We start from the raw sequence: 26290 nt of genomic DNA on the forward strand, positions 1-26290 counted from the left end.
AGTAAAATTAAATTTGATTTTTATTTTTAAAATGCATGTAGAGGGACTTCCTTAGCAGTCCAGTGGTTAAGACTCTGTACTTGCAATGCGGGGGGCCCAGGTTCAGCCCCTGGTTGGGGAACTAAGATCCCACAAGCCATGCAGCACAGCCACAAACGAAAAATAAACAAAATGCATAAATACATACAAAAGCATATTAGAGAACATTGAAATATAATAGCATTTTTAAAAAAGCTTTTACTACTCTGTACATATCTGTATCATGCCATGCATATCTGTATAGAATCTGGGAAAATGTTCACTGGATGCTGTGTATGCACACGCTAAGTCACTTCAGTTGTGTCTGACTGTTTGCAACCCTATGGACGATAGACTGCCAGCCCCCTCTGTCCATGGGATTCTCCAAGCAAGAATATTGGAGTGGGTTGCCATACTCTCCTCTAGGGGATCTTCCCGACCCAGGGATTGAACTCAAGTCTCTTACGACTCCTGCATTGGCAGGGGGGCTCTTTTACCACTAGCTCCACCTGGGAAGTTTGGATGCTGGAGAGGGTTATCGCAAATTGACGGAATTTTGGGCAACTTTTACTAGCACTTTTCTCTATCACTCACTTTTTCACGAGGCAGCAGCAAAAGAGTGTGAGCTGTATGTGTATAACCGGCCAGAGAAGGTCGTCTGCGTAGTTGTGAAAATGATGGACTCTGAGTCAGTCAGACCTTCTGTCACCTCCCAGCAGTGACTGTGGGGAAACTGCTTAATCTCTTTGCTCTTTCATTTGATCTTCTACAAAATAAAAGGTGAGAATAGCACCTACCCCATTGAGCTGTCTTGTGGATTAAATGAGATTGTGCCCATAAAACACTTGAGTCCAATTCCAGCCAGCACTCAGCTTAGCAATTAGGAGGTGCTGCTGTGCTGAGCAGGGTCTGGAAGGCAGGTGCCTGGGGAACAGAGTTCATGGGCTCCTGGCTGGGCTGCCAGGTGCAGGCACAGGTGCAGACATTACACCCACCAGCATCAGGGAAAGACAGCCCAGCACCTAGGACAACAGTGCCCAAAGGACGAATGGCAGGTTCTGTCTGGCTTTGCAGCCAGAATGCAGACCTGGTTAGGGCACACAAGAGTCCCCTTGTTCTCTCTCAGGCTGAGTCTGGAGCCAGGGGTGGGGCACAGACAGACCCCAGCCCCCTAAAGAGAGAAGGTAGTGTGACTTGGCCCCCACCTGTCCACTGTGCCTCCTCACCCAGCCCTGAACCCTTAGATGATCTCATTACACCCACTCCGGCTGCCTGGGCTCGAGAGGCAGACTCACATTTCACCTCGGTCCCCGCTGGAGTCGTGATGGGTTAGACAGAATTATATTTTACTGCCTTCCACAGGGCAGCTTTTGGAGCTAGAATAATGAGATGGAAGAAAGAAATATACAAGTCTGCAGAGGCCCGCCTGCGTGGGAAGCCAGGCAAGGAGTCTGTGTGACCATTGCCCATAAACCACTACCCTCCCCCCAGCCTCTCTGCAAGAAGAACAGCAACAGACCTCCTAGAGGGCCCCCCAGATGTAGCACCTGTCTCTAGAAAAGCCTTGGGTTTCCAGAATCCCTGTATTCATGATCCTAGAAAGGACCCCCAGCCCCCATGTTCATCAGGAAACAGCAGAAGGGCCAGGTGATGTCAGAGTGGGGGCCACTTGGCATGGTGATCAGGGAGGCCACGAAGGGTGGAACCAGCTCTGATCAAGGTGCACAGCTCAGGCTGCGTCCTGCTGGGCCCAGAGCCCTGGCTTGGGCTGGGAGCTGAGAGGGCAAGGGTGGGGGGTGACCCTCCCCCTTTCAGGTAGCTCATCCCATGAGAACTAACGTGGGAAGACAGAGAAGAGGGGCCTGCAGTTGACCCAGAATATCTTATTCTGCCCAAGGACTTGTGGGCAGGACAGCTCTCGGGACCTCCCTAGCTGGGAGTTCAAAGGTGTCCGGGGACCCCGGGGTCGGGGGGGCGTCATCAGCAAAGACCGGTGGATTATTAGGGTTTGGCTCAGAAGGGTGGGCAGCTAGGAAGATATGACAGTGGCTCTGAGCGGAGGCCAGGGCGAGACACTCAGACTGGGAGGGGGAGCAAGAGAATTGAGTTTACAGAGAACCTAATCTGTTTTTCCGTGATTAGCCGGGGTTTGACGTCACAGATGGAATTTAGGAGTGAGGCTGTGCAGAGGCAGTGGAGGATGGAATCCATCCAAATACAATTCAGCTGCATTCTGGTCATTAGGTCTGAAAGTTCCTCCAAGCCAGGCCAGCAGAGCCTGCCTACACATTCGCAACAGAGGAGGGGACGGCTGGTGGGGACGGGAGGGGCCCCAGGCATGTTGGGAATGAACTTTCTGGATCCCCTGGGTTTGTCTCCTGCTGTCTTTAGGAAGCCCCCTTCTTCTGCTCTCTGCTTCCCCAGCCTATAGGCCCCCAATCAGGGGCCAAAGTGGGTATATATTAAAAGAACGTCATCTGCCCCCACGTGGGCAACTCCTCCCCTCCATACCTCCTCCTACCACCCAGATTCAGGGAAAGCAGGCTCCAGATGAATGGGAGAGGGTGTAGAGGGGAAAGGGGCAGTGTCCCAGGGACCAGCACACCAGGCCCTGGGTGGAGGGGATGAGGGGTAGTGGGGGGAGAGTATGATCATTCATTAGCTGCCTCTCTGTCCTCTGGGGGGTAAAAGCAGGAGCAGACATATCCCCCCACCAAATTCTGAGCTGGAAGGAACAGGGCAGGGGCTTGCAATTCTCACCCTCACAGTAGTCTCACCTTTATCTGTTAGACACTGGACTTCCTCCAAGGTTACGGGGAACAGTATAGGACACCCCCGTTCTAGTCCAACCCTCGCTTTATAAATGGGGAGACTGACGCCTGGATTTCACAGGTGTGAAGAGCTGGAGGACACAGACCCCCTCCGTGTCCCATAACCTTATGAGACGATGACACAGCACCCCCCAGCTTGAGTGCTGAAGGGGGCCCCATGGAGCCCCAAAGCCCTGAGCACCCCTGCAGTCACTGACATCCCAGAAAAGGCCACATGTCTCCTCGCTGTTTGCCTGCAGTGCCAACCTGGGGACGACTGCCAAGCCACTGCGAGACTCAGTCATCAGCCTTCCCCCTGGGGACAGGAGCCACCTGGGGGCAGCTCCCGGTGCTCTGCAGGCTGGGCTTGCTGGGTGGTGGGGGTGGGACCCTTGGGACGTGTGCGAGGCTTCTGCAGCATAATGTCTGTAACACCCCAACTCAAACAGCAGCCAGGGATGAGCAGCGAGGACTTTTTATCGCTATGGTGCAGACAGCAAAGCAGGTCCCCAGAGGGCTGGCACCCTTCTCAAGGACAGCCACAACACCAAGGGCGAGGGGCACCCCACTTTCCGCAATTTCATGACTCCTACTCCCTGCCAGCTCCAACCCTGCTTGTTGGGAAACAAAGAGAGGAGATGTGCAGGTGAGGAAATTCAAACTGAAGTCCCCCAGGGACTTTCTTGGCTGGGTCCAATAGTTAAGACTCCACACTGCCCATGCAGGGGACACAGGTTTGATCCCTGGTCAGGGAACTAAGATTTCCTCATGCTGTGGAGTGTGGCCAAAAAAGATTAAAAAAAAAAACAAGAAAAAAAACCAAGACCCAGATCCTCCAAGATGAGCAAGAGGGGCACTAGCCAGAACTCACCCCTGCCCCTTCTGCTGATCACCCTGTGGGGACCCTGCTGGTCATTGCCACCAAGACTAGCACCCCGCTGGCTTCCCTGGGGCCACTGCCCCCTCTTAGCACTGAGCACAGCTCAAAGGAGGTGGGGTCGTTCACACAGAATGCCACTGGATGCTTAGAGGTCATAACAGAAACACACACCCAGAGGGACCTGGGCTCACAGTCTGGCTCCAAGCTGTGGCTCACACAGCCATCTCCTGGGGGATGGCTCAGAGGTTCTGGCTCCTGGTGGCCTCCCCTGGGTGCTACCACTGAGGCACCCAGGTCACTTTCTTATGTCGGCAGCACCCACATCTGTTCACCTAAGCTCCTGCATTTGGGCCTCCGGGGAGTCCACTGGCCTTAGAGATGAGCATCCCTGGAGGGAAGAATGTCCCCCAGCTACTAGTTCAGAAGGAGGAAGAACCCACCAAACCAGATGCTAGGAGGTGGGAGCACCTCCAGGTTAGTGGGGGAGCTGGGAGCTCTGCTTAAGCTAGTGTTCAGAACGCCATCCATCACATGCTAGGGTTCTGCTGCATGCCATGCCCCAGGGCACCACCACTCATGAATCCCCTGGGAAACATATGCTTCTGGGCGGCAGAGTTTGTAAGAAAAACTGGTAATGAGAGCCAGAGCTGAGATTTTCACCCAAACTGGGATGACCTCGTATGTGATGATAACGATGTGATAACAACAACATGAAATAAACATCAGGCTCCCAGTGCTGCGTGCTCACTTCTCGGACCAGCCTGGGCTCCAGGGTCTGGTGGACACCTCAGTGGACTCAGCACCTAGCAATCTTGCCCCAGTGATTCTGCTCCTACACCCACCCCAGCTATTTTATACCTTCTCCTCAACTGTTCTTCTCCTTTATTCCCTCAAATTCCCACCCTAGAATCCATTAATCCACCAGTACCTACTGCTCTTGCTGTGAATACAAAGGAAGAGCATCGTGGCTCCCAAGAGAGGTCAACCTCTCAAGCACTGAGTCCCATCCTCGTCCTTTAAGAACCTTCTTCTAGACTTCCCTGGTGGTCCCGCGGTTAAGAATCTGCCTGCCAATGCAGGGGACATGGGTTCGATTGCTGGTCCGGGAAGATCCTACATGCTTCGGGGCAACTAAGCCCATGCATCACAACTACAGAGGCTGTGCTCCAGAGCCGGAGAATCACAACTAGTGAGCCCGAGTGCCATAACTACTTAGCCAGCACTCTAGAGCTACCGTGCTCCGCAGAAGTCTCCCCGCAACTAGAGAAAGCCTTTGCATAGCAACAAAGTCCCAGTGCAGTAGAAAGAACCTTTTCCTGATGGGCAGAACTGGATAGACATTTTTCTTATTTTTGGCCATGCTGTGTGGCATGCGGGATCTTAGTTCCTCAACCAGGGATTAAACTCGTGTCTCCTGCAGCAGAAGCACGGGGTCCTAACCACTGGACCGTCAGAGAACTCCATGAATAGACATTTTTCTAAAGAAGCCATACAGATGGCCAGCAGGCACACGAACAGATGCTCAACACTGCTAATCATTTGGGAAATGAAAATCAAAACCATCAAGAGTTATCATCTCTCACCTGTCAGAATGGCTGTCATCAAAAAGACCACAAACAACAAATGCTGGAGAGAATGTGGAGAAAAGGGTGCCCTTGAACTTGGTTGGTGGGAATATAAATTGGTGCAGCCACTGTGTAAAACAATATGGAGTTTCCTCAAAACACTAAAAATAGAATTACCATGTTGTTTTGTTGTTTAGTCACTCAGTCGAGTCTGACTCTTTGCAACCCCATGGATTGTAGCACATCAGGCTCCTCCATCCACGGGATTTTCTAGGCAAGAATACTGCAGTGGGTTGCCACTCCCTTCTCCAGAAATACCATACCATCCAACAATCCCACTCCTCGGTATAAATTTGAAGAAAATAAAGACATTATTTTGAAAAGATATATGCACTCCAATGTTCATAACAGCATTATTTCCAATTGCCAAAATATGAAAGCAATCTAAGTGTCCACCAACAGATGAATGGATAAAGAAGCTGTGGTGTATATGAAAGTGAAAGTCACTCAGTCCTGTCTGACTCCTTTTGACCCAGTGGACCGCAGCCTGCCAGGCTCCTCTGTCCATGGAATTATCTAAGCAAGAATACTGGAGTGGTTGGCCCTTCCCTTCTCCAGGGGATCTTCCCAACCCAGGGATCGAACCCAGGTCTTCTGCATTGCAGGCTGATTCTTTACCGTCTGATCTACTATATACACACACAATAGAATACTACTCAGCTATAAAAGAGAACGAAATTTTGCCATTTGCAACAACATGTGTTGACTTGGAAGGTATTATGCTTAGCAAAATAAGTCAGAGAAAGACAAATACTGTATGTTGTCACTTATATGTGGAATCTAAAAAATTAAACTAATAAATGTAACAGAACAGACACAGAGAACAAACTAATGTATACCAGTGGGGAGGGGCAAGTTAGAAGTGGGGAATTAACAGGTACAAACTAAGAACCATAAAATAAATACACAAGGGTATATTGTACAGCACAGGGAATATAGCCAATATTTTATAATAATTTTAAATGGGGTATAAAACTATAAAATACTGAATCACTATGTTGTACACCTGAAATCAACAAAATGTTGTAAATCAACTGCACTTTAATTTTAAAAAAAAAGAACATTAAAGAGCAGGGCTTCCCTGATGGTTCAGTGGTAAAGAATATGCCTGCCAATGCAGAAGACACAAGTTTGATCCCTTGTCCGGGAAGATCCCACTTCTTAGAGCAACTAAACTAGTGTGCCACAACTACTGAGCCTGTGCTCTGGAGCCTAGAAGCCACAACTACTGAGCTCAGGTGCTGCAACTACTGAAGCCCTTGCATCCTAGAGCCTGTGCTCCACAACAAGAGAAGCCACTGCAATGAGAAGCCAGCACACTGCAACGAAAAGTAGCCCCCATTCGAGGCAACTAGAGAAAAGTCAGCTCAGCAGTGAAGACTCAGCGCAGCCAAAAACAACTAAATAATAAATAAATAAATAATTATTTAGAAATGTAAAGATCAGAAAAAAAGAACCTTCTCCCAAGTTAGCTCTCTCCTATCCGTTTCTGTCTACAGCAGCCCCCTGTCCCATCAGCATGCAGATGTGCTGGTAATAGGTCCCATATTTACAAACCCTCCCCAATAGCTTGCTTTCTTTTTAAATTTTTTTTTAAAAATTTACTTGTACTTATTTGGCTGCTCTGGGTCTTAGCTTTGGCACACAGGATTTTTTAGTTGCAGCATGAGAACTCTTAGTTGTGGCATGTGGGATCTAACTCCCCAACCAGGGATCAAACCCTCACCCCCTGCATTGGGAGTGTGGAGTCTCAGCCACAGGTCCACCAGGGGAGTCTCTTGATGTCTTTTTTAAGCTAACACTTTTGAGATATAATTGGCACATAAAAATCTATTAGTTGTAGATGTACAACACAAAGATTCGATCCCACAGCTCTCTACACCCCAGTTCCTCTTGGAACCACCCCATTTCTCCACTCCCCATTATAGCAAAAATCCTCTCCAGAGCTAGCTATTCCTGGGATTTCCACTCTCTCACCTCCTTTCAGCCCACTACATCCCTGAAACTGCATCAGTCAAGGCCATGACCGGTGGCTAAACCGGCGCCCAGCTCTCAGTCCTCATATTTCCACTCTTTGTTAATTCCTGTGTTTAACACATACTGATGGAGTGTCCACGGCTTGCAGGCAGGTAGCAGAGATCTTGAATAGATTTCTGCCTGGAAAAGGTTCATTTTGCTTGCCCAACACACCCAACCAGCAAACCTCCAATTGGAGCCGACTGTGTCCAAGGTTCCAGCATCTAGGCTCTGAGCCAGCTTATTCAGGGCCTGTCAACCCTCAGCTGCAATTTATGAGTTTTGTTGGTTTCAAAAAAAAAATAATAAAATAATTGGTGTTGTGCAGCCTGCTCATAGCCCTGCCAGGCTGGCTTCAAACTGGGAGGGGCATCAACCCCATATTGGGAGATTTAGGAGCCAGTGTCCCTGGTCCTATGCCTTTAAGCCCACCTGACTCATGACAACCCAAGGCTCTAAGTTCCCACAGTATCTTTTATTTTTTTTGCACTTGGGTTTCTCTAGCTGCCCCGAGTCATGTAGGATCTTAGTTCCCTGACCAGGGATTGAACTCAACTCCCCTGCTTTGGAAGGCAGATTCTTAGCCACTGGAGTACCGGGGCAGTCCCCCCAACAGTGTCTGTTGCAAAAGCTACAGCCCGATGGGGCCCAGGCCCAGTGCTTTCTAGTTGTTCCAGTGAGCGTTAAAGCCCTTTAGCTCCAAGAAACTGCCCAGTTGCCCATGATGCCTAAAACCATGTTTCCCAGACTTGGCAATCCCAGGAGCCAACTGAGATGTTCTTTGAAGACACAGATGCTGGAGCAACTGAAGACTCAGAGACTAAGCCCCAACCCCACACTAGTTCATCATGGGCACCGCAAGGGGGCTGACAAGAAAATATAGTTCAGGGGCTTCCGTGGTGGTCCAGTAGTTAAGAATCCACCTTCTAATGCAGGGGACACAGGCTTTAATTCCTGGTCCAGAAGGATTCCACATGCCATGGCCATGGAGCAACTAAGCCCGTGTGCCACAGCTTGCACCCTAGAGCCTGTGCTCTACAAGAAGAGCAGCCACCACGATGAGAAGCCTGTGCACCGCAACTAGAGAGGAGCTCCTGCTCGTCGCAACTAAAGAAAGCCCGCGTGTGAGCAATGAAGACTCATCGCAGCCAAAAATAAATAAATAAATAATCAATTTTAAAACTCTCTTTTAAAAAAAGAAAATACAGTCCATTCCGTCCTGACTCTTCCGAAGACCCTACCAGGGCCTCATCATACCCTGCACCTTGACGCGTGGAAATCAGATTTTCTGCTTGGTCCCCTGGTGTATAAATTGCTTCAATCATTTTACACATTCAGGCCACATGAATAAACTATGAGCTACTTAATCCTCATGACTGCCTTGAGTTAGATATATTACCCTCATTTATCTATTTGTTTTATTGAGGTGTAATTTGCATTGCATACAATTCAGTCTTTCAGAGTGCACAATTCAGTGGGTTTTGATGTATTATTTACAGAGTTGTGCAACCATCATCACTGTCTAATTCCAGAACATTTTTCATCCCCAAAGAAAATCCCACACTCATCATCACTCAGTCTCCACCCTCCCCCCCCAGCTCCCCAGGGAACATTAATCTGCTTTTGGCTCCTATGGATTTGCCGATTCTGGATATTTCATTTCATATGGAATCGTACAATCGCCGTTGGTGTCTGGCTTCTTAAACTCAGCATCACGTCCTCAAGTTTCATCCACCTTGTAGCCTGTGTCAGTACCGCACTCCTTTTTGTGCAGAATAGCATTCTATTGCATGGCTATTATGCCCATTTATGTATTTATATTCATTTATTTGGCTGCACCAGGTCTTAGTTGCAGGACTCAGGATCTTCCATCTTCATTGCAGCATGCTGGATCTTCAGTGAAATCTATTAGTTCCCTGACCAGGGATCAAACAGGGGCCCCCCCGCATTGGGAGCTTGGAGTCTTACCCACTGGACTACCAGGGAAGTCCCTATTATACCTATTGTTATAGCTGAAGAAGGGCTTCCCAGGTGGTGCTAGTGGTAAAGAACCTGCCTGCCAATGCAGGAGAGTTAAGAGATGAGGGTTCGATCCCCGGATCAGGAAGATCCCCTGGAGGAGGGCATGGCAACCCACTCCAGTATTCTTGCCTGGAGAATTCCATGGACAGAGGAGCCTGGCAGGCTATAGCCATGGGGTCATAAACAGTTGGGACACGACTGAGCAACTGCGCATGCGTGCACACACACATAGCTGAGGAAAACCATGGCTCAACGTCATTAAGGTATCTTGTGCCTGGTTACTCAGTACATGTTGCAGTCAGGTTTATCTATCTTTCTCTGAGGCCAGGATAGAAATAGCTTAAGAACTGAACAAATGTCTTCTACATTTATATCACTTTATATAAATCTATCCCCCAAGTACAGATAACCACATTTTATGGTTTACAAATGCTTTTAGCTTCATACTCTCACTTTTGCAGCTCAGTCCTCCAAGGTGGAAAAGGCAAGTGTGCCCCATTTTGGAAAGGAATCAAAACTTTAAGTGGTGTATTCAAGGCTAGAGATATTTATTGATGGGTTAGTAGGGACTGCATCCAAATCCAGATACACTGTGCACAAACAGGTTTAATGTTTGCTTACAGCAAAAAAATGTTTGTTTAAAGCAAAAAACCTTTAATGCTTTTTACAAAGATGCATGACTTGGTGAAATCATTTTTGTCTTTTTCTTTTGGGTTATTTTGTCATGAGGGCAAACCTTGGACCTGAGGGCCAACCCCATGTAGACTCTGCCCCAGAGTAGTTACTTGGCTTTATTTTAATGTTCCTGGCTGATCTTGGAAATCAAGGCTGCTTTCTCTTTCCAAACACAGATTCCTTGGTTCCAGCCCAAATGTGCTGCACTACAGAGCGTGGAACCTGGGAATATGTATTTTTGATAAGTTCCCTGTGTGGCTTGTAAGAACAGGAAAGCACCTAGAGGCTAAAATCTTAACTCCATAACCTTACAAGTCAAGTCCTTAAAATCAGGTCTCAATCAGTCCCTCCCACCTCTTCTCCCAGCCAGAAATCTGACACTTGGGCCCCTCTGAATGGCATGCAACCAGCAGTGTTTACTAAGCCAGATGTCCAGCTCTGTGCCAGGTACCAGGGGGTGCAGGGGACCAAGACAGAGCCCTCGGGGAGCCACTAGGTCAGCGGTCCCCAATTTTTTTGGCACCAGGGACTAGTTTCATGGAAGACAATTTTTCCACAGACTCAGGGAGGGGGGGATGGTTTCAGAATAATTACATTTATTGCATGCTTTATTTCTAATCTAATGCTGCTGTTGATCTGACAGGAGGTACCAGCCCACGGCCTGCACTGGGGAAGATGGACATTTCACAAGTCACTGAAGACCTGGTGGGAATATTATTCAGCCTTAAAAAGGAAGGAGATTCTGCTACCTGGCCCTTGCCTACCTTCCTATGGCTCTAGCCATCTGAGCTGCTTCCTCTTCATGGACTATGCTATTTCTTGATCCAGGCCTCTGCCATCCCCCTTAAATGCCCATCCTCTAGGTGACGGCACAGGTGACCCCTTGTCCTGATATGGGCCACGGTCCTGATGCCACATGCCCTCGGTGGAGGCTCCCCACTGGTTCGGCACCCTCTGGGATGGCCCGATCCACTTGTACGCAGCTGTGCCTTCCCCACAGCGCAGCCAACCCCACGGCCGGGGCCTCATCTGTCTTGCACATGGGTAGAAGAGCGCTGGGGATGATGCAACAAGAGCAAATTCACCCTGTTTGTCTCGTCGCTCTCAGCAGGTGCCAGGGAGCAGGGGGCTGGCACTTAGTGGGCACTCAGGAAGGCTTGCCCGGCAAACGTTCACGCAGCCCTGCGACAGGCAGATAATGCTGCTCAGCAGCCAAAGTGCTAATTACAAACTGCTCCCTTAGCTGTTCCTGAGAGCAACTAAAGGATTCTCCAAGAATAGCGTACCCTCCCTGTCACGTCCCTGGAAGAACACACCAGCTTTCTTGACAGCGTCTGTGACTCAGACTGTTCAAGGAGCCAGACTTGCCTCCCCCCACAGTGTGCACAGGGGTACAGACCTCAGACAGGCGGAGAGAGGGCTGCGTGTTGTTATCCGCAGCCTGGGGTGTGCACCAGCATCTGGGGCTATAGTGGCCCCCCCTCCAATGGGGTGGGCTTGGGAGCCACCAGCATGGCCCTGAAGGAGATATGGCAAAGGCAGGCAGCCCAAATGGCCCTAGAGAGGCTGCCACCCCTCTCGGATGTGCACAGTATATTACAGTTCATCATGCTCGGAAAGTCAGTGCTTGGAAGCGGCCTGAGCAAGGCAGGAAGACAAAAGCCCAGAGGGGCTGAGTCATTCGGTGAGGCCACACAGCGAGCTACGGGCAGAGAATCCCCCTGGAGTAGCTCTTTCCTGGCCTGTGACCCAGAGCTTGCTCTACTGTGCCCTTGGGTAAGCTAGGGGCCAGGCGTCTCAGGCTCCAGCAATTGGGTCTGAAGACCTGACTTAGAAGGGAGCAGGCAGGGTGAGCTGGATGCTGAGCCAGAAGGCCCAGCAGTGTCCCCAGGGGGAGTTGCCCACGTGAGTGCACATGCAAAGCTCTGTATGACTTTGGCTAGGCTGTGCTCCACCTCACCATGTGAGAGCTGTGGCCTTTAGAGCCGGGCCTCCCAGGACTGCCAGGGAACACAACCTTCCTGGAAAGTTTCCCAGGTAACTGGCTCTTCTTCACAGCTATCAGCTTCCCTTCATCACCCCATAAAATCCTCCTGTTGATGATAGATGTCATTCCTCTCCAGGCAGGGAGAAGAGAAAGAAAGAAAACACAAAGAAAAAAAAAAACTGGTGAAATTAGGAAAGTCCAGAAGAACATCTACTGCTTCATTGGCTACACTAAAACCTTTGACTGTGTGGACCACAACAAACTGTGGAAAATTCTTAAAGAGATGGGAATGCCAGATCACCTTACCAGTCTCTTGAGAAACCTGTATCCAAGCAACAACAAGTATGCAAGAAGCAACAGCTGGAACTGAATATGGAACAATGCACTGGTTCAAAATCGAGAAAGGAGTATAAGGCTGTATATTGTCACCCCATTTATTTAACTTATATGCAGAGTACATCATGCGAAATGCAGGGCTTGATGGATCACAAGCTGGAATCAAGATCACCAGAAGAAATATCAACAACCTTAGAAATGCACCTAATACCACTCTAATGGCAGAAAGTGAAGAACCAAAGAGCCTCTTGATGAAGGTGAAAGAGGAGAGTAAGAAAGCTGGCTTGAAACGCAACATTAAAAAAAACAAACAAACTAAAGATCATGGCATCTGGTGCCATAATTTCAAGGCAAATACAAAGGGAAAAAGTGGAAGCAATGACAGATTTTATTTTCCTGGGCTCCAAAATCACTGTGGATGGTGATTGCAGCCATGAAATTAAAAGACACTTGCTCCTTGAAAGGAAAGCTATGACAAACCTAGATGGTGTATTAAAAAGCAAAGACATCTGCTTTTGGCCAACAAAGGTCCATATAGTCAAAGCTATGGTTTTTCCAGTAGTCAGGTACAGATGTGAGAGTTGAATCATAAAGAAGGCTAAGCACCGAAGAACTGATGCTTTCAAACTGTGGTGCTGGAGAAGACTCTTGAGAGCCCCTTGGACTGCAAGGGGACCAAACCAGTCAATTCTAAAGGAAATCAACCCTAAATACTCATTGGAAGGACTGTTACTAAAGCCCCAATACTTTGGCCATCTGATATGTAGAGCTGAATCATTGAAAAAGACCCTGATGCTGGAAAAGATTGAGGGCAGGGAGAGAAGGGGATGGCAGAGGATAGATGGTGAGATAGCATCACCGACTCAATGGACATGATTTTGAGCAAATTCTGGGAGACAGTGGAGGACAGAAGGACCTGGATTACATACAGTCCATGGAGTCACAAAGAAATGCACATGAGTTAGTGACTGAACAACAACAACTTGGGTCTACAATTTGGGAAGAGAAAGCATCAGCTATAGCTGGGTTGCCTAGTTCAGTTGCATAGGTGGTGCACTGCCCAAGTCTAAGCAGTGACATGCTCATGGACTACCATTGGATTAGCACTCCCTTGAGTTGGGCAGTACAGGGAAAGGGCCCTGCCTGATTTGGAGGAATGTCTTCACTAGTCTCAAGGCCCATGTCTCACTAACACTTGTCCTAGCATAAGGACTCCTCAGCTCTCAGGGACTGAAGCCCAGGACCTAAGAGAAGAAATTAACCGTCTTCTATGAGCTGAGTTTCATGTTCTTCTCCAGCATTTTCTCCCCTCTCTCCAAACCACTCTCCATTCCTATCTCTGTCTTTGATCAATGCTGGAAAGTGTTCAGCAGCTCTCTCTTCAAATATGACCTCTGGCTTATAGTCCTCTCTTCTTTCTGGAACTCTGACTAGACGAATGTTAGGTGTTCTCCTCCTCTGTGTGTCTTATCTCCTCCAAAGTTTCCTCTCTTCCCAGTTTTCTGTCCTGGGTGAGCTCTGCACATCTGGCTTCCAGTCATTAATCCCTTCTTCAGCTATGACTACTCTCCTAGTGAAGTTCTGGTTGATTCTTTTCCAGATCTGCTGCTTCTTTGATTTTTCGGCTGTGCTGCACAGCACGCAGAATCTTAGTCCCCTGACCACGGACTGAACCTGTGCCTTCAGCAGTGAAACTGCAGAGTCCTACTGAAACACCAGGGAATTCACGGCTTCATTTCTTTACATCTTTTTATCCCCTGCACATATTTTCAACCATTTCAACATTTTATTTATTTAAATGCATCAAATGCAGTCAGTTTAAGGTCTAGTCCTAAATACTGGTGTATCTGCAGCCCTGAGGGGCTGTTTCTGCTGCAGACCATCCGGGCTGCCTCTGTGAGGTGCCTCTCACAGCACCTCCTCTCCTCTGGGCTCAGTTACTCTTAACTATGAACTGATTATTTCCTGTGGAGGTTCTTGGCAGAAATCTTCTGAGACTGAGAACAAGGGTCTGTTTTTCCTGAGAGAATTTACATTTGCTTCATCAAATGCCTGGTTACTACCCTGAACTCACCGGAGCTCTCACCTTAAATTGCCAGCTAGTGGTTTGTTTTGTGTGTGTATGTATTTTTTGTTTGTTGGGGGGATATTTTTGCTTTTTTAAGCAATATTTTTTTAAAAAGTATTTATTTATTTATACACAGGCTTCCCTGATGGTTCAGATGGTAAAGAATCTGCCTGCAATGTAGGAGACCCAGCTTCGATCCCTGGGTCAGGAAGATCCCCTGGGGAAGGGGATGACAACCCACTCCAGTATTCTGGCCTAGAGACTTCCATGGACAGAGGAGCCTGGTAGGCTACAGCCCAAGGCATCAGAAAGAGTCAGACTCATCTGAGTGAGTAACACTGTCATTTATTTATGGCTGCATTAGGTCTTAGGTGCAGCACTCAGGCTTCTTTCTAGTTGTGGCACTTGGGCTCAGTAGTTGCAGTGTAGGTTTAGTTGCCCTGCAGCATGTGGGATCTTAGCTCCCCGAGCAGGGATTGAACCTATGTCTCCTGCATTAGAAGGCAAAGTCTTAACCACTGGGCCACCAGGGAAGTCCCTAGTGGTCAATCGGAACCACTAAGAAATTTGAGTTCCTCCTTCTCATTCTTCTACTCTTCTGCCCAAATAGCTAGTAAGTGTATTTGTTTCCAGGGGCTGCTGTCACAAACTGGGCAGCTTTCAACAACGTAAATGTATTCTCTCACAGTTCTGGAGGCCAAAGGTCCGATATTAAGGTGTCACTGAGGTTGGCTCCTTGTCCCATGCCTGTCTCCCGACATCTGGAAGTTGCTGGCAATCCTTGGCATTCCCTGGCTTGTAGCTGCATCACTAGAACTCTTCCTCTGTCGTCACACGGCCTTCTCCCTGTGTGTCTCTGGGTCCCTGCATCTTCAAAGGACTTTCTTATAAGGAAACTAGTCACTGGACTTAAGGTCCACCCTACTCCAGTAGGACCACATCTTCACTTGATTACATCTGCAAAGTCCCTATTTGAAATAAGATCAAAAGATGGTATGCTAGATCTGAACTGCAGGCCAGAGTTTGCTGACTCTTGTTCCAGTGACCATCTTTTAATATTTAAACACATGTACTTAAACATATAATTCTCTAGGGTGCTTAGATTAAAATGAATCTATCTTGGACTTCCCTGGTGGTCCAGTGGTTAAGAATCTGCCTGCCAAGGCAAAGGACATGGGTTTGATCCCAGGTTAGGGAAGATTCCACATGCCTTGGGGCAGCTAAGCCCATGTGCCACAACTACGAAAGCCCGCACACCCTGGAGCCTATTCTCCGCAACAAGAGAAGCCACTGCAATGAGAAGCCTGTGCACTGCAATGAAGAGTAACCCTGACTCACTGAAACTAGAGAAAGCCCGCGCACAGCAATGAAGACCCAGAACAGCCAAAAAATTAAATAAATAAAACTTTTAAAAAGAGAAACTTTAAATTAAAAAAAAAAAGTCTACCTTTCCTTCTTCAACAAGAAACAATAGCTGTATTCATTCTAGCTCCTCATTGATCCCCCAAACTGTGGGGGTCACTCCAGAACCCCTTCCTGCTCATCACTCACAGCTAGGCTCAGAGCACACTGAGAACCTCTCTACCTCCTGGAAACAGGCCACTGTTTCCTTTTTCAGTCGAACCCCATTTTCACTCCATCTTTCGGGAATCCCTCACGGTTTGTTTTTCACTAAAAGGCACCTCTTTGCCAACAGGGATATTTGTGTGTGTGCGTGCTCAGTCATGTCCGACTCTTTGTGACCCCATGGACTGTAGCCCACCAGGCTTCCCTGTCCATGGAATTTTCCAGGCAAGAACACTGGAATGGGTTGCCATTTCCTACTTCAGGAGAGTCTTCCCAACCCAGGAATAGAACCCGTGTCTCTTGCGTCTCCTGCATTCGCAGGCAGATTCTTTACCACTGTACCTCCTGGGAAGCCCTACATGGATATTTACTAGTATCTTTTCTATCACATGGAAAGATGTGGAGCAAGAAGAGAAGGCTGTGGGATGCCCTCAGTCTGCAAACAGTGATCTCGCCCCTGCTTAAACTTCCAAGGATTTTTTAAAAACGAGAGGACAAAGGGAACATGGTCAGTCCTTCAGTGATGGCAAAGGCAGGGAGGCTGTCAGCAGCTATATCCCCTCCACGTAGCCAGTTTGGGACAAGGAGAAGACAGAGCTGAGCCCTAGTCCCCGGGGGCATTTGGATCTGCAACTCCAGCTGTTGCTGAGTTGCAACGGCTGCCCCATTCTCCCTTCCATGGTGATGTGAGCATCCATGTAGGTCCCTTTTCACTGGAGCTGACTGGAGCTGGACTTCTGTTACTCACAACCAGACAAGTCCTGACTAATATAGGATAATAACTTCTTTTGATCTTTTGCATGTTTTTCACTTGTTGAGCAAACCTCTTTCTCCTAAAGAGCATAGAGATAAATTTCACCCTGCCCTGAGGTCAAAAAATGATGGAAAAAAAATTCCAAATCAGCTAACATGTTCAGTTATTCTGAACTCTTTCACACTGCTGTCTTTGTCCATGTAATGGGGAGTTGATCTGGTTGGGGAAAAGGTGAAGCAGATGACGGGACATCCAGGGTTCTGGACAGGTGCCTCCCGTTCATCACACATAGATATTATCTGTGAAGCCTGAGCACTCTCTGTGAGTCTGGGGAATTGCTCGGGGCTTCTAATAAATCTAGTTCCACCTGCCTGGAACTATCTCAAAGCCTTCTTCCCACCCCCAGGAGGTGGTAACACCACCAGCTGGGCCTGCCCAATGTGTCCAGTGCCACTCGGGCTTGGTGCTAAACAGACACAACAACGGGACCAAAATAAAACGCATCTCGGTAAGATCTTGACGCAGCTTTGCAGGAACAGCAGGCTCCTGTGCACACACTCCCCCGCCCTGCATGCCTGTTTGTAAATTAATCACACGTCAGAAGACTCCGCTCAGAGTCACAGGTTTCTGGACCACTCTGAGGGGAGCTCGGGCTATGGGATCTTTGGATCAACTTCAAAACCAGATGAATCCTTTCACCAGACCCTAGATGGGAATTCTGTCTTCCCAGACCCCCTAAGCCATCTTCATCTTGCACCCCTCCCGAGCAGAAGCATAGAGGGCAGGGGGAACCAGCACTGGCTCCTCCCCCAAGAGCCCCGTCTACAAAAGTGTCCTCCATATATTGACATGACAATTTTAACATAGACACGCACCCTTGTAAGATGTTACTGGAAGCTGTGTTAAAACAAGATTAGAAGAAGCAGAAAGGGTCTTCCCTTGGTGGTCCAGTGGTTGAGAATCGGCCTTCCAATGCAGGGGACATGGGTTCGATCCCTGGTTGGGGAACTAGATCCCTCATGCCCTGGGGCAACTAGAGAAGCCAACACCCTGCAACTACTGAGCCTTGTGCTGCAACAAAGACCCTTGCTGTTCAGCTGCTCAGTTGTGTCTGACTCTTTGCGACCCCATGGACTGCAGCACGCCAGGCTTCCCTGTCCTTCACTATCTCCCGGAGTTTGCTCAAACTCAAACAAAGACCTAGTGCAGCCAAAAATAATAAATAAATGAAAATAAAACATCCTTAGGAAAAAAGAAGTAGAGAGAAGGTAGTTAGGAAGCAGCGTTTTTTAATTATATGTTCACACCCCCACTGGCCACTGTCTCAGGCCCCTGCCTCTCTCTGGGGTTCTTCCCTGTGGCACTAACCTCCCTCTGCTCCAGGGTCCACAGGCTCCTGGAACACTGCCCGTCCCAAGCCCCGTTGAGCTTCCTTGAGTCAGTTCTAAGGGTCCCTGGGTGGTAGCAGAGGGTCAGTGGAAGGAACGTCGGGCTGAGCTTGCTGACCTGTACTCATCACTGTAGCCCTGGCCTCAGTTTACTCATCTAGGAAGCAGAGCCAATACCTGAACTCTGGGAGCTCTTAGGCGACGCCAGGTACTCCAGCGGAAGAGCGTAGGCTGATAGCTCATGCTCACGTTGCCTGGGAGACAAACTCCTCTTCTATTTGGAGCTGTCCCAGAGTGTTCTGTGCTGGCTTCTCAATGAGAGGGCTTCACCTGAGCAGACAGATGTGGGGACAGTGCCACCATGGCTACTTGCCTTCACAGGCCAGGGTTGGGTTTACTGTGTCAGCAGCACCTGCCAACACCAGGAAGCCCAGGACCAGGCTGCTGCCTCCTTCTGCTAGACTGGAAGCATAAAAGAATTGAACTGCCCTGCCCTCCTCTTCCAGAAAGTCCTCCTGGGTTGAGTGAGAAACGCTTACAGTCTTTCTGCACTCCCCTGTCCCTGCGTGACACTGGATCCTGTCCCTGCTCTTGCGCACTGGGGTGATGGTCCACAACCTGGGCCTTGGGATCTGGCTTTCTCTACATTCAGCTCAACTGGGGACCCATAGGTTTCCATTAAGAATGAGGCCAACAACCATCAAGGAACATACCTTAAAGTTTCCTCTCTAGGGCTTTGTAGTCCTGGGAATTCACTCTTTACTGAGGTCTAGCCCTTGGCCATGAATGGGGACCAGGTGGGTGTAGACTGAAGTCATCGTTTGCTTTGGGAAAGTTGGGGAGCTCTAAGGCCTCAGATCCCAAATGCAGTAAGTGTGTATATGTATGTGTATCCCTTTCTAACAGAGACTTTGAGAAGAGCAAAGGAAGGAATGCTGTACCACTGTTCTCATCCTATAAATATTTACGAAGTGCCCTACATAGATGCAGAATGAAACCAGGGGTGGGCATAAGGCAGGACCAGTGGTTCCTAAGACTCTCTCCAGGGACTTCCCTAGTGGTCCAGTGGCTAAGGCTCCGAGTTTCCAATGCAGGGGGCCCAGGATCAATCCCTGGTCAGGGAACTAGATCCTGCATGCCACAACTAAGACCCAGAGAAGCCAATTTTTTTTTTTTAAATAAAGGACTCTATTTCCACAGGCGATGGGCCTACAGACTCTGAAGTTGGGGCGCCCTAGGACCCCTGGAGGCCGTGGGCACTGGTGGTGAGAACTCAGACACTTGGACACCTGGCTAATTGCAGGGAGCCTTCAGGGTTCCCCACCCCCTGACGCCTACCCCAAGTGAGGAACAAGCCCGGGGAGAGCAGGAGGCGGAGCCATCTGGCTTGTCCTGAATTATTAACCGCGGAGGAGGAGGTGCAGGCAAGGCCGTGGGCCAAGGCAGGGGAACCACGAGCAGCTGACCCCGCCCCGGAGGGAGGGGGTGGTCAGGGAGAGGGACCAGGACCTTTGACCACACATGCCCCGGGGATCTAGAGATTCGGCTGTGACCTTTGGTGGCAGCTGGGCTATGAGCCTGGAGGCGATTCTCCTGTCCAGGCTGCAAAAACTAAAGCACACTTCATTCCCTGAGCTTTTACTTTTCCAAGTAGCTATGAACCAATGTCCCTCATTCCTTCCTTTGGGGCATTTTGCAGAAGATTAAAGCAAGGCAGGACAAGGTCAGGCAGTTCAGCCAAAATCTCTCGACTGCCAGGGACCGGCATGCGTCCCAGGCCCTAAGCGCCACCTGAAGACCCTCCCCGTGGACAGCCCATCGTTAGGCAGAACAGGATGTCGAATTCGCCCCACTTGTGGTCCCCATTCCTCCTGGTCTCGGTTCCAGGCCTTGTCAGTCCTCCCTGGGGGGCAGAACAGCTTCCTCGTTGGCCTCCAAGCTTCCAGTTTGGATTTCTCTAATTTCCAAAATCTTCCTTCTAGAAGCCGACAGACACACTGCGTTTGAGAACTTTGCAGCGCCCGCCAGGGTCAGAGCCCCGCCCCCGAACGGCACTCAAGGCCCTAGGCTCCGCCCCCGCCGTCTGGGACCCGCCCACCGTTTGGCCTCCTGGAGCCGCGCTGCGGGCGCTTCGCACCTCGCATCCCCATCAAGGGCAGCGTTCACGGGCTCACCGGGTCCCCAGTGTCTGGCGCGCTGCGAGAGCTCCCTCACTTTGCCGGAAGCATGTGCTGAGATTCACACTTGCTTGTCCTTCTGTCGAAAAGCCCTTCCGCACCTGGTCTCCCTGGCAAACTCCCAAAGTGTCCTTTAAAACTTAACCGGCACGCGCCTTGCCAGCACCACCCCAGATCGAAGCTGGGTGCCCCGGGATTCTCAGGGAACACCTCGCCTCCAGTCCTCACACAGCCCATTCCCACTGCCTGGCCCCAGACCAGGAGGCTCCAGGGCAGGACACTGCCGCGTCCTGAGTCTTGGGTGCCACTACAGAGCTGCAAAGATACTCAGGGACCACCTCCCAGCGTAGTGGTCCCCGGCAGGAAGAAGACCAACCCCCAGCACGTGGCAGGGTACACAGAGGCTGTGTTTCCGGAAAGTCACAGAGAGGCACTGGAGGCTTGGGGTCACTTCTGGGGGATTTTCCAGGAGGCAGTCTGGACAGGAGCCAGTAGACAGGCCACCTCCCCATGGACTAGCCCCTGCCCCCTTCCTTACACTGGTGGGCAGCTTACATGGGGAGCCCTTAGCCTGAGTCCTGGTCAAGGATCTAGATAGAGGGTGGGCCCAGAGAAGGTTGGAAAGGAATGTTCCTGAGTGTGTGAGTGTTCCTGAGACCAGTACCACTGGTCTCCTCATCCTATAAATATTTACAAAGTGCCCTCGATAGACCCTGAGTAAAACCAGGGATGGGCAGAAGGCAGAAAAGGCAGAGTTTCTAAGACTCTCCGCCACAGTGTCTTCGGGAGCTGGGTCTGTGCTCTCAGCTGTTGGGGCACTGGCCCAGGCTCACCCCAGTCTTTCCACACACGGCCACACACACACAATTAGTGCCCCAGCAGGTGCCGGGCCTGCTTCTCTCGCAGGTCCAGCTTGCGGCTCACTGATCTGTTCTTCACAGAATGTATCTGAACGTCCTTCCTGGACCAGTGTGAGGCTGGGAGCTACAGCCAGGCTGGACCTAGGGCTGGCCTGAGGGCCACAGAGCAGAAAGTACAGCGTGAGCTTAGGCACAGGGGGACAAAACAGAACAGAAAAGTCAGGCTCAACGGCCCCGAGCATCTGACGTATGTGTGATTCCGCTGATGGGAAACATCAGAACTGACAAATCCCTAGAGAAGGAAAGCAGGTTGGTGGGTGCCAGCGGCTGAGGGAGGGACTGCTAATGGATATGAGGTTTCCTCTGGGGAGTGACAGAAATGTTCTGAAACTAGAAAGAAGTGGTAATGTTCTCAATACATTCACAAAGTGAATGTATTGTGTGTATGTTCAATTGCTCAGTCGTGTTCAACTCTTTGTGACCCCATGGACTGTCCATAGGATTTTTCAGACAAGAATACTACTAGAGTGGGTTGCCATTTCCTTCTCCAGGGAACCTTCCCAAGCCAGGGATCAAACTCGTGTCTCCTGTGTCTCCTCCATTGCAGGTGGATTCTTTACCTCTTGAGCCATCTTAAATGCCACTAAATTGTTCACCCTAACATGGTTAGTTCTTTTTTTTTTTTATGTTATATGAATTTCATCTCCAAAAAATTTTTTAGGAAAAAATAAAGTCAGGCAAAACTTCATTCAACAGTTTCCCTCCTTTATCCAATATGCCTTGGCAGCCACACTATTTTTGCTGAGCCAGCATCCCAGCTCTTAGGTCCCCAGGGCTCAGAGCACCAACCATGGGTGCATTTTCCATGTTACCCTGTGTATGTTTGTTTATTTCTTTAGCAAAGGTCCCACAGCACACTGTAAGAGAGGGGGACTGACTGTGTCACCTTCCTGCTTAAAATTGTCAAGAATTCACCTTCAGGACTTCCCTGGCTGTCCAGTGGTTAAGAGTCTGCCTGCCAATGCAGGGGACACGGGTTCAATCCCTGATCTGGGAAAATCCCACGTGCCTCAGGCAACTAAGCCTGTGTACCAAAACTACTGAGCCCACGTGCCTAGAGCCTGTGCTCTGCAATGAGAGAAGCCACCACAGTGAGAAGCCCAAGCGCCACAACCAAAGAGTAGGCCCTGCTCGCCGCAACTGGAGAAAGCCTTTGAGCAGCAACGATGACCCCAGCCAATAAATCAATCAATAAACAAAAATTTTAAAAATTCACCTTCATTCACCAGAGAACACTTGAGCTCCGTATCCTGGCACTCAAGGGCTTAGATAAACTAGCGATGGAGCAACCTCACCCATGGAGGTCCCCAGCTGGTCTGGGGATGCCCAGCCAAGTGAGCTGAACCCCGCCTTGTTGATAAAGCCACAGCTAGCCCAAAGTCTCCTCAACCAGTGCTCCTTCCCTCCACCAAGCTCTCTGCGCGAAGGACGTGTGTTACTGTGGATACTCCCATTTCACATCTGGGCTGCTTCGAGATCTCATTTTCCCCACAAAACTGAGTCCTCCAAGAACCAAAGACCATGCGTCCTCTTCTGTGGATACTCCTGATGCTACCACAGTGCTGCCCAACTCCAGGGGGCATCGCTCCCTTCTACGTAACAATGCTTTCACCCACTGTTCACTCAATTGTTTTGCCTGAATGGACATATGATCCCCCACCACAGAAAAACAAATGGTTTTGTTATATATATATTAAAAAAAGAAGAAAACAAAACTGCATCTCCAACTAGAGTGGTCGAATAGACATGCAGAGTCCAAACAGTACACACTCAGGGAGAGGATGAAGGCTGGGGCTGAGGTCAGCACAGGGAACACCAGATGGGTGGTGGAAAGCACAACCGAGAAAAGTTTCCAGAGCCCAGGGTACAGACGTGGTGCTCCTTACAGGGGCGTGGGGTAGTGCAGGGGTCTTTAAGAGTGCTAGGTTGACACCAATGGGATCACAGAACTCAGACACTGAAGGGGAACTTGTTACCTAACCCCATCATTGTATACATGGGAACTTAAGACCCAGAGAGGACTCCCCTTGCAGTCCAATGGTTAAGACTCCACGCTTCCACTGCAGGGGGCTAGGGTTTGACCCCTGGTCGAGGAACTAAGATCCCATATGCTGTGCAGTGCAGCCAACAAAAAATAAGGCCCAGAGAGGGGCAAGGAGTTGATCTGTTTAGCCACCCATCAATGCATCAATCTTCAATGCATCTATTCATCTATCACCTACCCATCTATCCATTCATCCATCCACACATGCATTCATGTATCCATCCATGCATCCATCAGCTATCAAGCATGCATGCACACATCCACCCATACATCCACACGCACATGCGTCCATCCATCTATCCGTCCCTCCCTCCTCTCCTTCTAGGGAGCCATGGCACAGCCCTAGCCTCTCAACCCTAAGCTCTCCACAAGGGACCACAGTTGCTTTCAAGTCCATGGCCGCACAGAGGAACTTTCTGACCCCATTAGGTAGGTAAGAAGTAAGTCCCTGCTAGTGGGGCTCATGCCAAAGTACATACTATCTCAGGCACCTGCCCTAAAGCCTGTTCACTGACAGCTCAGGGGGGGCAGCTGTTCTGACCCCACTCTGCAGATCAGGAAATAGCAGCCCTCCTGGGATTCGCTCTCTCCCTGCACTATGGCGCTGTGGGGCAGGTGTGGCTTGGCTAGGAGGTGGTGTGAGGCACTCCTGGTGGGCAAGAGGTCAAGCAAAGGCTCTCAAGCAGGACTGCCACAGCAGGCAGGTGGCGAGGGGGTCCCTGGGTCGGCACAGGATGGTGGGAGATGTGTGGGAAAGAGCTTGCACATCGAGGAGTGTGCACTCGGGGACTTCGGAGCCCGCCAACGCTCCCATATGCAAGGGAGCTCCTGAAGGTTACGGGGAGAGCTGCTCCCCAAGAAGAGCAGACAGATGGGGTTGAAGCAGAGTTATGCCAGCTCCCTGTGCACTCGAAGCTTCAGACACCACTGCAGAAGAGACTCGGGGGCGAGCAGCTCTGAGTGTTCACAGCCGCCAGCTGCTGCGAACAGGCAAGGTAAGGAGATGGCACAGGTGTGCGTACAAAAGGACTATCTGAGAAGCAGGAACTGCAGCAGGGGGTGGGGGGTGGGTCCCCAGGGAGGCCCTGCAGCACAGAGCATCTCCTGGCTCTCCCCACTCTTCCCTGCCTGGGGAAGGGCCCTGCTCGCATCTGTCTGCTCGCCTCCATTCGCACCTGGGAACCATCTGCTTGCCTCCTCCCCATTTCAACGTGCTTTGCCTACAAATCCAGTATGCTGTGTCCCCATACTCCCTCCCAGAGAGGCAGCAAGATGGAAGGGCAAGTCTGAGCCCTAGCAATTTCTCTTCTCTGTCCTTAGATAAGATATATAAAGTTCACTCATCTGTAAAAGGGAGGGGGCGGTGATAATACATCCAAACAGAAGGGTCAGACATACGTGCAGAGAAGCCCACAGTATGCCTGGCAATAAGGATGTGTTCTATCACCCATGGTGATCATAAAAATGTCTATCTCCTGGGCACTGCTGGTGGTGCTGGGTGGAGTCCTGGAGGCGCCTGTGGGTGGCATCACCACTTCAGCTACAGGAAAGGGACCCACTGGGAGGGACACTGAGGGTGCTGGGGCAGGAGCTAGTTGTAAGCAGAACAAAAGCAGGTTTATCCTTGGGGCCAGACGCATTTAAGAATTCAGAGCTCCCCACATGTTAGATGGTAACACTGCATATTTCAGCAGCATCCAATAATCAACTCCGTGGACATTTCTGCAGTGAAATAAGTGAACCCAGAATACATAAGGGCTATAAATAGCCCCACTTGGACTATAAATAGCTTCACCTCAGTTCAGGCGGGAGTTTGCTGCCAAGTGAGTTATGAAAAAGTGTTTGCTTTTCAGAGCTTGCTGGAGTTTGGAATTGAGGATAAGGAATTGCGTTTTCTGTACGTCAGTGTTTTTCATCACAAACCAGGGAAACAACTGCCAGTCAGCCCTGGCTCACCCCACAGCCGGCGAGGTCCCAATCAGAGTCACAAGCCTCCTGCCCCTAACACCCGCTGGGCCCTGACCCGGGGGACACTGCACAAGGAGACCAGTCACCAAGCAAAAACAAAGGCCTACATGCATAAACACACACGACGATGCATATAAATATAATCATACCAGCCGCAAGCGTGGAGGCAAACCGTGATGCAGGCCTGATCTGGCCTTCTCGGCCTTCTCGGTGCTTCAAGGATGGGGAAGGAGCCCTTGGGGCCTGGTGTTTGGGAATGCTGATGACTTGTTCTGTGAAGTTGCTTCAATGATCAGAATAAAAAGAGGGGACCTCCCTGGTAGTCCAGTGGTTAAGAATCTGCCTTCCAATGCAGGGTACTCGGGTTTGATCCCTGGTTGGGGAACTAAGATCCCACATGCTGTGGGGCAACTAAAAGCCCCCGTGCCACAATGAAGAGCCCACCCATGGCAAGGAAGACCGAGCACAGACAGAAATAATTTAAAAAATAAAATAAGTAAAATAAAAGGAGGTGTTTGGGGTGGGATAGGAATAAATTCCAAGTTTGAGAATAGCAAAAATAGTCAACAAGGTCCTACTGTATAGCACAAGTAACTATATTCAATATCTTGTAATAGACCATAATGGGAAAGAACATGAAAAAGAATATATATATACACACACATATATATATATATGTATACGGGGCTTCCCAGGTGGTACCAGTAAAGAATCTGCCTGTAATGCAGGAGACGCAGGTTCAGTCCCTGGGTCAGGAAGATCCCCTGAAGTAGGAAATGGCAACCCACTCCACTCTTCTTGCCTGGAGAAGCCCATGGACAGAGGAGCCTGGTGGTATACAGTCCATAAGGTCACAAAGAGTTGGACACAACTGGAGTGACTTAGCATCCATGCACATACATATATATGTATATGTATAACTGAATCTGCTGTACACCAGAAACTAACACGACATTGTAAACCAACTCTACTCCCATAAATAACTAAATAAGGGTGGTATTAAAAGGGCAGCCTCTTCAGTCCCAGAGATGCCCTT

General features: G+C 49.7%; 1 protein-coding gene across 18 annotated transcripts in view; it reads right to left on the reverse strand.

Moving 5' to 3' along the window:
• PITPNM2 (phosphatidylinositol transfer protein membrane associated 2) overlaps positions 1–26290 on the reverse strand; it is a 157182-nt gene that overhangs the window by 45529 nt on the left and 85363 nt on the right. For 8 of the 18 annotated variants that reach the window (XR_014068548.1, XM_081540211.1, XM_081540210.1 and 5 more), the window contains one exon: positions 613–784. The exons of the other annotated variants lie outside the window; for them this stretch is intronic. The gene's annotated coding sequence lies outside the window, so the exon portion shown is untranslated. The remainder of the gene's footprint in view (positions 1–612; positions 785–26290) is intronic. 18 annotated transcript variants of the gene reach the window in all.

Source organism: Giraffa tippelskirchi, chromosome 11 (assembly GCF_054371585.1).
Source record: "Giraffa tippelskirchi isolate mGirTip1 chromosome 11, T2T-mGirTip1v1.2.pri, whole genome shotgun sequence".
Classification (NCBI taxonomy): domain Eukaryota; kingdom Metazoa; phylum Chordata; class Mammalia; order Artiodactyla; family Giraffidae; genus Giraffa; species Giraffa tippelskirchi.